This window comes from Alligator sinensis, unplaced genomic scaffold, assembly GCF_000455745.1.
Source record: "Alligator sinensis unplaced genomic scaffold, ASM45574v1 scaffold622_1, whole genome shotgun sequence".
NCBI classification, from domain to species: domain Eukaryota; kingdom Metazoa; phylum Chordata; order Crocodylia; family Alligatoridae; genus Alligator; species Alligator sinensis.
In genome coordinates, this window is record NW_005842551.1 from 169522 (window position 1) to 180741 (window position 11220).

General features: G+C 43.3%; 1 protein-coding gene across 1 annotated transcript in view; it reads right to left on the reverse strand.

Annotated features, from left to right (window-relative positions):
- The window catches only part of FILIP1L (filamin A interacting protein 1 like), a 322841-nt gene that overhangs the window by 150666 nt on the left and 160955 nt on the right, over positions 1 to 11220 (reverse strand). The window lies entirely within an intron of this gene.

Here is an 11220-nt window from a genome sequence, read left to right on the forward strand (position 1 = left end):
TTGCTACTGCCGCCACTGGCTTCTGCCAGCAGCTTCCCTTTGGGTCCTACTACCCCTGGCTTCTGTGGGCCGGATGTAGTCTGCAGGCCATATTTTGCCCACCCCTGTGTTAGATGTTGGAGATGCCAGTTGCTTTGGAAGCGCCTATTTGCCAAGAACTGACCAGACCAGTCCTGCTCCATCTCCTATTTTAACTCCAGCTGCAGCTCTGGAGGACAAGTCGTGAATAGAAAGGGGAACTAATATCTGTTCAATCCAAGGCAATGTTAGTCACTTTGTGCTGGAATTTTAAATACTTTGGTCTGGATTTTGTTTTTTTTTAGTACTTAATATACACACTCAGCAGGGGGAAGAGAATGGAATTTGGAAATGCCTCTTGTCCAATATCCCTATTAAAAAAAAAAAAGATTTTTGTAATGAAGAGCATCTGTGTACATTTGGGGTAACGTTCTATATATTTTTAGAAAATTGGCTTTATTGTGAATGACAATGAATGTCAAATCTAATAAACAGTTTAGATATCCCTATATATTTGAGGCAGCTCAAAATTGTACCTTTATAACCTAAATAATTCAAAGATGCATAAGCTTTTGTAAACAGCAGCTTACTTCATCAGATGTTATGATAAAGTAAGCTCTTGCTTATAAAAGTGTATGCAACTCTGGGTTAATTAGTCTATAAGGTGCAGTTCTGCCCTGCCTTCTGTGTGACTGTCTGTTCGTTTATATTTGAGTATGGAGTAGAAATCACTCATCTAGTTGTGGCTTATGCTAATTACTGGTTGCAATGGTGACACTTCGAATTAGAGCAGGGGTGGCCAAGTTGTGGCACAGATAGCCTCTGTGTGTCATGCAGCATATTGGGGAGGGGACAGGCAGTAGGGCGGTATGAAGCTTCGGTCCCTGATTCGATTCGGTGGAGATTTGGCCCGATTTGGTGGCCAAATCTGAATCGAATCAGAGGACCCTTTAATCTCTCTGAATTGAATCAGAACCCTCCAAATTGATTCAGAAAGATTCAGAGATTTGAACACAGACACAGCTTTAAATGTTTTCTCTATATACCTCTAGGTAGCAGGGGGCTTCTGAATGCTGCAATGCTAGGATGGATGGAGCATCCCACAGGAGTGTGGGGGGCTCCCCAGCTTGCTTGGAAGAAGCATTTCTGGTCCACTTCTGGGTCCACTGGGGAGTGTGCCAGGCTGCCCCCCTCCCCCCCCCCGGTGCACCCCTGGCTCGGTGACTGGTGTCTCCTGGGTCTGGGGGGGGCCCTGCGTGCTCCCCAAGGGACCTAGAAGTGGACAGGAAGTACTTTGGGTCCATTTTCGGGTTTGCTGTCAAACACGTGGAGGGTCCCCCCGCACTCCTGTAGGACGGTCCATCTGCCCCAGCATCACAAGCCACACTGGTACTTCAAGGTATGTAGAAAAAACATTTAAAGCTGTGTCTATGACCAAATCGCTGATTCTCCAAATGGGCATCGAATCTTCAGATTCGGATTCGTCTGAATCGAATCGGGGACAGTGATCCAAATCAACAAATCGAATCACTGTCCCTGAATCAATTAGGGCCTGCTTCGCACACCCCTAACAGGCAGACACAGGATGGAGCAGAAAGCAAAGCAGCAAATTGGGCAGGGAGCATAGGACAAAGAGCAGAAAGTAGAGCAGCAGATGAGGGAAGGAAAGGAATTGGAGTAGAATGTGGGGAGGGTGTAGGGCTAATTTGCAGCAAGCCTGCCAGAAGGTTGGCTCCCACTGCATTAGAGCGCTAATTTTGATTTAGCACTTCATGGGACAGATCTAGTTTCTTGCAATCAAATAAAATCATTGTCTTTGTTATGGGGCATTATAACCCTGATTGCTAGAGAACAAACAACCTTTGAATTTTGGGTGTCAAATCATGAAACAACTGCCAGACAATCAACGTGTTTATCAGAGAGGCTGTGTGGAAACTGGTTTAAGCTCCATCACCTGCAGCATAATACAGTTCGTGTAAGAGTTGCTAGGCAAAAATGATTAAAATAATGTAAAGAGCCAACTTGACAAGTTAAAAAAGAAAAAAGTTCTTGAAAGCTTCTTGTTAGGTGAAATAATCTGAGTTTCTGTTGACATAGTTTATAATTTGAGTGGGAATGTGATTCAGTATCAGAAATGTGCAAGTGAAGCTGTCATGGTACAGAACTATATTGATTTAGGTTTGCATTTGTGGAACAGCAAACTGAAGCTTCTGCCTTTCTGTCTCAAGACCCTAGAACAGTGGCTCATCCTTTCTAGACTCAAGGCACCCCTCCATAACTTTGGGAATTGACTGGCACCCCATTTCAAAAACTGTTTTACTTACTACAGTTCTTAACCTCCTTGCAGAAGAGCAGCCAGGCAGAGATAGCCTGAGTCTGTTCTTATCTGCTTATCTCCTCTCACTTCCTTCCCACCCTTCGGAGGATCTCATGGCACTCAAGGGTGCCCTGTCACTGTGGTTGAGAATCACTGGTCTAGAAATTATTAGTAGACATTAGAGATGCAAAATAACAATGCTAATGACCAAAAACTTTATTTCTTTTAGTACAGTTCACTATAGAACAAGGTTGTTCCCTCTAGTCCCTATATGCTGCTTCACATAGTCTAGGTATCTCCAGGGATGAGAGATACTTAGGTAGTTTCCATTTGGAAATGATTCTGCAGTCTTTGTAAGACCTTGGGAATTTTTTTTCTAGTGTGTAGTCTAAAGTGTTTTGTCGTTTAGGCTTTCATCACTGAACTACACTTAAGAGTTGCAGAACTTGGCTGGCTGCTCACCTTGCCAAAATGATCCTTGTTGCATTCTTAATGCTGCCTCTGATTTGCTGTGTAACTCCTAACCCTGGGGACTGGCATACTCGCATGATGTGCTTTGTAAAAGGGCTTAGAAAAGACAATACCCATTTTACATAGGTGCTGTTTTCCTCAGCTGGAAAACAAGTGGTAGCAATATTCTTTCTAAATAAATACAGCTGTTAAATTCTTAAACTATATTTATTTTTAAATATTTGCCTCAGACTGGAGTTTTGAAATGAAGTTGGTGATTTTTAAATCTTCATAATTTTATAGGCCCCATTTGAGCCAAGGCACAGGTGCCTAACATTAAAGCATATGAATATTCCCATTCAAGTCAGTAGGGCTTCTTGTGTTATTAACATACTGTTGAATCGGATCCTTAATTTGAATGTTTAAATGTAATCCCTCAGACCATTTGTATGAACCGGACAGGTTTTCCACTTCGTCAAGGGTGATGCATCTCTAAAGAACTTGCATTTTTGTTCTTAACAGAGTTGGCTGCCAATTGATACAGAATGTACAATCAAGACATGATTAACTTATTTTGCTGTTGAAGCCTGGAGGAATAGTGTAATTTTCACAAATTGTTTTCCCAATGCAGCTATTTCTGGGAGGCTCTTGTAGACTTTGTTGCCTGTCTGGTGCTTTTGATGTTACCTATAATCAATGTAGCTGTGAATCAGGGTAGAAGACAGTTACGTGCCAGCATTACCCGAATGTTTTCATTTTTTGGCTGTGAGGACACTAAATACTTTTTGGTTACTTGGAGTTAGTGGCTCTAAGCATACTTCATTGAACTGACTCCAAAGCTAATAGAAACTTCAAGTCACTGACTTAGGAGTAACAGGGGGTAAAATTTTAATAATGAAACATAACTAAAACATCATGACTGCATGCACCTTCTTGATAGTGTATAGTGGTCTATTGACCTCCACAGTTCCTGCAGCTGGAGAAACAAGGACTGACCCCAGCAAGGGTTTTCTAAAACACATTTTAAATTAAAAAATAAAAGTATAACCGCAGCTTCATGAGATCTTCAGTTCCCATTGGGAGAAGAAAGGTAATTTATGGAGAATAAACTCTTTGTAATTTACTTATGAGGAGGTGCTTTTTGGTCAGCTGCCAGAAAATAGGTAACCGTTTTTGACGCAAGTCTCCGAAGGGGTTTTTTTCTTCTAATCTTTATTCTGTTAGGTTTTCTCTCTAACTGCCCCATTCCAGTCCAACATCCGATGAAAAATATTTCTAATGATCAAAGTCATTTGGTAATTCCCTTGTTAGAAACAGAAGCTTTTTTCACTCATGTCTATTCATGCTCTTCCCTTAACTAGGATACTGTATTTTCTATATTTTAGCAGTTAGATAAAAAAATAAAACCGCTTATTGTAATCCCTTAACCTGTTTGCTGTTGAAGCCTGTAGGAATAGTGTAATTTTTACAAATTATTCTAGGATATTTCTTGGAATTTCTTGTAGGACACAATAGCCTCATCTGCCACCTGATATATTTCTGATATTTTTTTAGATTCATAGATTCTAGGGTCGGAAGGGACCTCAGTGGGCCATCTAGTCTGACCCCCTGTCTCTGGCAGGCAAGAAAAGGGTCACCAAACCTGGGATCATGTGAACCCAGCCAGGTGCCTGTCCAGTCTCCTCCTGAAGACCCCCAAGGATGGGGCGAGCACCACCTCCCTTGGGAGCCCATTCCAGATCCTGGCAACCCTGACCGTGAAGAATTTTTTTCTAATGTCCAGTCCAAACTTTCTCTCCAGTAGCTTATGGCCATTGTTCCTTGTCATTCCAGGGGGTGCCCTGGTAAACAGATCATCACCAACTTCATGTTGCTCCCCCTCTTATGAATTTGTATGCTGCCATAAGGTCCCCTCTCAGCCTTCTCTTGGAGAGGCTGTAGAGGTTAAGGTTGCTTAGCTTTTCCTCATAGAGCCTTCCCTGCAGGCCTCCAATCAGAGGAGTGGCTCTTCTTCTCCAGGTTATCTGCATCCCGCTTGAACTGCGGTGTCCAGAACCGGATACAGTACTCCAGCTGCAGCCTGACCAGTGCTGCGTAGAGAGGGAGAATCACCTCCCTGGACCTGTTTGTGAAGCACCTATGGGTGCACGACAAGGTGCAATTGGGTCTGTCGACTACTTCATCACATTGACGACTCATGTTCATCCTGGAGTCAACAGTGACTCCAAGATCTCTTTCTGCCTCAGTGGTGCTGAGAAGGTCGCCCCCCAGCCCATAGGTATGATGGCAGTTCTTTCTCCCTAGATGCAGCACCTTGCACTTGTCCTTATTGAATTGCATCCTGTTGTTCTCTGCCCACTTCCCCAACCTGTCTAGGTCAGCCTGGATCTGGTTCCTCCTCTCCAGGGTGTTAGCTTCACCCCATATTTTTGTGTCATCCGTGAATTTGGACAGGGTGCTTCCCACCCCCTCATCCAGATCACTGATGAAGATGTTGAACAGCACCCGCCCCAGAACTGAGCCCTGGGGGACTCTACTGCACACATCTTTTCAGGTTGACACCGACCCATCCACCACCACTCTCTGAGTGTGACCCCTGAGTCAGTTTGCTACCCAGTCTACCGTATAATCATCCAAAGCAAATCTCCTCAGTTTATTTATAAGGATGATATGGGATACCGTGGTGTTGTTTTTGTTGTTGGTGTTCATTGCTTGGGAAGAGAAAACTAAACTACTTGCCTCTATTAGGGTAGACTAGACCCTGAGACCCTTTTCTGCAGTTGTTCAAAAATTGTATTGTAACTAGCTTACCAAACATGCGAGAGAGCAGTGCTAAAATGATCATTGGTAATTCACTTTGAATATATCCAAGAAACAAGAGGCTGTCCTTTGTCAGATACAAATGGCATGCTAACCATGAAACCTCAGGTTGCATTATAAATTTAGAACCCACAAGGTTTTAAAATAAGTTCTAAATTAGCAAAAGGAATTCTCCCACCCTGTCACAGTATGTTTAGACATGCTGTTAAAAATAGGGATGCCAAGCTGGCATTATGTCTTATTTTCTTTCAGTGCATAGTGATTTCCTAATTTGACTCTGAAAGTTCTGGTTGATTGCAGGTGTTGGTGAGAAATTAGGTATTAAACCAATTTCACATTAATTTTGCTCACATCTGCAGTCTGCAAAATCAAAGCCATTTTTCTTTGCTGCTTAGCTTGTGAAATCCCCTTATTTGTGTACATTACAAATTTCACACATTTTGAAATGTTGCCATATGGAGAGGAGAGGAGAGGGTGGCACCAGGGACTTGTACATACAGGTATAATATATTACATGCACATGCCTCAGCTTCAGTAGGAACAGAAGCAGCCACAGGCATATATCTATGAGAGCTGGTTGGAAATTGAGAACTATGTCCCTCTTCCCTACCCCCCCGCTTTTTTGTACAAGAGCAGATGAGTGGACTGCCTGTCACTGTGTAATTTGTACACTGACTGTGGAAGGAACACACTTTTTAGCACCATGCACTCTCTAACATTAGTAGTAAAATTGAGTTGTAAACCAGATGATTAGATCCTGCTACAGTCCCCATCAACTCCATGGCTCTCTCTTTTTAATGTTCTCTATCTGCCTGAAAGGTTTTGCAACAGAGCCTATTCAGAGAGTTCTCTCTACCACCTCTCCCTGTTGTTTCTTCTTTGGGACAGACAGAGGGCTCTTTTGGTGTCTTAGCTGAATGCCCCCTTCCTGCTTTCTCTTGAAATCCAGGATAATCTTTAAGGGTGAGACTCAGCACCACATTGTAGCAGAATGAAGCAAAGACTTTTGTGAAAATGAATCAAAATGGCTTCTGCCAGATATAAGGAGAGGGTCAGGAAATGAGGGATCCAGCTGTAAGGGATCAAATAAATTTGTGAGGGTGCTAAGGATGGGAGATACTGGCACTGCCTCATGACTGTATTCTATATGAATTTTGTGGTTTGCTTTCTGCTGCTTGCACAGCCTTATTGTTCTGCATTCAGCGACTATGTTATTTCTTTGACTTTCGTTGAATTGGTCAAAGCAGAACACCCCAGGGCAGTCCTGGCAAATGTTACAGTTTAGAACCTGGCTCTTCCACCCTGCTCTGGTTAAAGCAACTGCTCCTGTTCCTTTATGTCCATGAGGTGCCTCCCTGCATGGTATAAAGGTGGCCTTCCCTGCTTTGCAGCAAGTGGGCTCTGCATCATCAATCTTGACTACGTGGGGATAGTTTAACTGGAGCAGGACTAGCCTAATGGCACTAGGGCACTCGTTTGGGATTCTGACGGCCTGTGTTTTAATTCTTGGCTTTGCTATAGGTTTCCTTTGTGCCTTTGGGCAAGCCATATAGTTCTTGGCATCATTTCTCCATCTGTGAAATGGGCAGAAGAACTCTTCTTTGCCTTGTGGAGAATGTTCATTAAAAGTTATGCAGCACTCAGATACTACTGTAATGGAAGCCTTCTGTATTAGATAGGAGGGTTATCTGTGTGAGTGAAAGTAGAGTAAGGATAGAAAGAAAGAAGCACCAGCTTACACTGTGATCAAAATAATCAAGAGTCATTCAACCATGGTCACATTTTGTGTCTGAATTAGAATGTTCTTCAAGAGCAGAAGATCCCAAACTACAAATGCCTCTGCAGTCAATCACATGATCCATTGGATATTTCAGTTACATACTTATCTCAAATTGAATTATTTGTGGGAATTTTATATATTAAGTTAATCAAGCAAGATTGTGAAAAACTCCTGTTTATTAACACCCAATAAGTAACATGTATCATATTAAGAAACAACCATACTTTGAAAAAATGCTGCATGAGCAGTAACATGCTTTTAGTGAAATCAATTAAAGTTTTTCCTCAGTAATGAATGAATTATGAATTTATTATTATTTTCTTGTTATAGGTATAACAATAGTGACTAGTCAGGCTCTCAGAATTGGAACACTGGTATATCAAAACCCTGACCTACTAGAAAAGGTCTTAAGAGTCTTTGCCTTAAAGATCTTCTAATCTGAAACAACAAAAATAGATGAAAGGTGGAGGATTGGAATTCAAAAAATTTGTCAGGGTAAAGACTGATACATGTCATTGTTATCCCAACATTAAGACGGGGGTTTAGAATGCCATTGAGATGCCTAACATTTATAGTAGTTATTTTGCACTATTTCATAGAATCAATCATAGAGAAGCAGGACTGGAAGGGACATCTAGAAGTCATTTAAACAATATCAGGCCATATTTCAACCTTGCCATTCTCAAGGGGTCATGCTTATTGTACTCTTTATGGAAGATATGGATCTTGCAGGGATTTGAATGGAAATTGGTAAGTGAGACCTAAAAGGACCAGTTTAGTGTGGGCAGCTTGTGATGTTTCATGGATTCCCTTCCTTCCTTCCCCTTCCTGGAACAGTGAAGTGCTGCAAAAAGACGTGCCATTTGGGACCATAATCTGGCAGACAAGAGCTGAATCAAATGCTGCCTGTATGAGGTGAATGCAGAAAACTAATAGACAGGCCTGATGGAGAATGACTATATTAAGTAACTTGAGGGGGGGCAATATTCTGACTATAGCAGCTGCTCTGTGTGTGCTTTAATTATTATTATACTAGTCAAAACATCGGAGAAGCCTCATCTATACTAACACCTAGTCCTAAAAGCTTGGATGACAAAAGTTGCTTTTTCTTTGCCACAGGTTGCTTGTGTCTATTCATAAATTTGATGTAAGGCAGTTTAGCCCTGCTTTTCTTGCCTACTCTAAGCTACTTTCCTACAAGACCTCACCTGACTTAGAGCAACTTACCAGTGAGAATGCTGAGAATTACCTTCTGGTCATCCTGTGACAACATGACAGTCCCTCTGTCCTCATGACAGTCACCACTCTGGACACATTTCTGAACTCTCACTGCTCTCACATTTTGCTCACTGCTCATGGTAACCACAATCTTGACCCTATCCTCCCCTGCTTTAAAATCCACTGTTATGGTTTGTAAATATTTCTCTTCTTGCTAGTGCACCTTTGTAAACAGGCAGGCATGTATCTGCATACAGAGAAATTATCACTTAAAACCAGTAGCATAACTAAGGCAGGGTGGCTGAAGCAGTAGCCCTGGGTGCCAAATGGGGGCAGAAATAGCAGCTGCCTCTGCAGCCACACAGCAGCACCTGGAGGTTGGGGGCAGCTGGAAGTCACCATGCCTTCCATTCATCACAGGTGTCTGGCTGACTTATTACACCTCCACTTAAAACCATGCTCTGTCTGGACCAGGAAAAAAATCCTGGGTCCCTTCCACTGGTGAGGAAAAGACGCTTCTCATGTTTGGTTGTGGGGCAGGCATGGAAACAAGGAGGGGATGAAAGCCATGAGCTACAAAGGGGATGAGAAGCCATGTTGGGCACAAACAAAAGTTCTTTGGTGTTCAGGGACAATGCTTCCTTCTTTCCTTTGGGAACATAGGGAGACGGTCTCAACAAAATTTGAGGAGGTACTCTTGGATAGGTTCCCTGAAACTTCTAGGAATTGCACTGTTCGTAGAAGGACAACCTGCTCCAGGAGAAGGACAAGGCTGTGCACTAGGGTCATTCTTACACCTGCTGCAGGGGTTGGGTGGAGGCACTTTAATTAGAGCCGCTCGGAGAGCTTCTCTAATTAAAGCATGAAGTGTCCACAGTGTCTTGTGTATCGGCATCCTTGCGCTTCAAAATGGCAGTGGGGACGCTTTATCTAAAGCTTGTTGAACGAGTTTTAGTTAAAGTACCCTCGCCACCATTTTGAAGCTTGGGGACACTGATGCACAAGACGCAGAGGCTGACTGGAGCATGCTAATTAGCATGATCTGCTCTGATACGCTGTAATTAGTGCACATTGGAGTAGCCTCCCAGCATGCAACAGGCACCCTAGGACACCACATTGCTCCACATCTTTTAAATTGTTGCAGAACAAAACCACCCAAAATCACCTCCTAGCTGCTTCTGCACTCTGTGGACAGTTCCATGGTCACAAAGCCATTCACCCTGTTCGACTACCCCTCTCCACAGGAGGAGTAGGCATAGCTAGTTTCCTCATCAGCTTCACTCCATGCTTGTGGAAAACAAGATTTATGACTGTTGATACATAGAGCTATGAAAAACACAAGTTCCGCAATCACCTGGCATTTCTACTTGTGGTGCAATAATGGTTTGTAAGAGTGTAGCCACAAAAGTGCCATACCGTTTTGTGTTCTTTTTTTTACTGAATATGTCAAGTTTCTTTCTTTTTTTTTTTAAATTGCATTCAGTAACACTGTTTAAAATCTATAATAAATGGATAGGTAAGTGGTACTTACCAAAGCACTAGCCCTTTTTCCCAAAGAAAGTATAACTGGCATATCAATGATTAATTCTAAGTCAAGGGTTGTTTTGCTTACAATGCTGCCCTTTTAGCTTATTTTCATCTGATGATCCATTGTGATTCCCCATATCCTTTTTGCAGCTTTCCAAAGTAGAGTGCCTCATCAGGAGGAGCTACTTCACAGTCAGGGTGGCTAGGACCTGGAACCAACTTCCAAGCGAAGTGGTGCTGGCTTCTACCCTGGGGGTCTTTAAGAGGAGGTTAGATGAACACCTTGCTGGGGTTGTTTGACCCTAATACTTTTTCCTGCCATGGCAGGGGGTCAGACTTGATGATCTGCTCAGGTCCCTTCCGACCCGAGGGGAACACCTCCAGACCTAAGGTTGAGGAGGACCAGATTAGAGTACTTCTGGAGGGGTTGGACGTGTTCAGATCAGCAGGTCCAGATGCTTTCCACCCCAGGGTGTTGAGGGAGCTAGCAGGGGTTATTGCAGGGCCCTTGGCATGGCTTTACGAGCGCTTGTGGTGCTCGGGCCAGGTACCAGATGATTGGAGGATAGCCAGTGTGGTCCCCATTTTTAAGAAAGGGAGGAGGGAGGACCTGGGCAACTATAGGCCCGTCAGTCTTATCTCAATCCTGGGGAAACTCTTTGAGAAGATCATCAAGGAGCACATCTGTGATGGGCCAGCATCGGGGATGATGCTCAAGCGCATCCAGCACGGTTTCATTAGGGGCAGGTCATGTCAGACCAACCTGATTGCCTTTTACGATCAGGTCACAAAAGCATTGGATGCAGGTGTCGCTGTGTAGTCTTTCTGGACCTCAGCAAGGCCTTTGACACTGTTGACCACCCCATCCTCATTAAAAAACTAGGCGACTGTGGCATTGATGCCTACACAGTCAGATGGAGGCCAGTCAGTCTCACCTCCATCCTTGGCAAAGTCTTTGAAAAAATTATCAAGGCTCACATTTGCGAGAGCCCGGCAGGAAAAATTATGCTGAGGGGAAACCAGCACGGGTTTGTAGCAGGTATCTCATGCCTGACTAATCTAGTCTCTTTTTATGACCAGGTTACAAAAC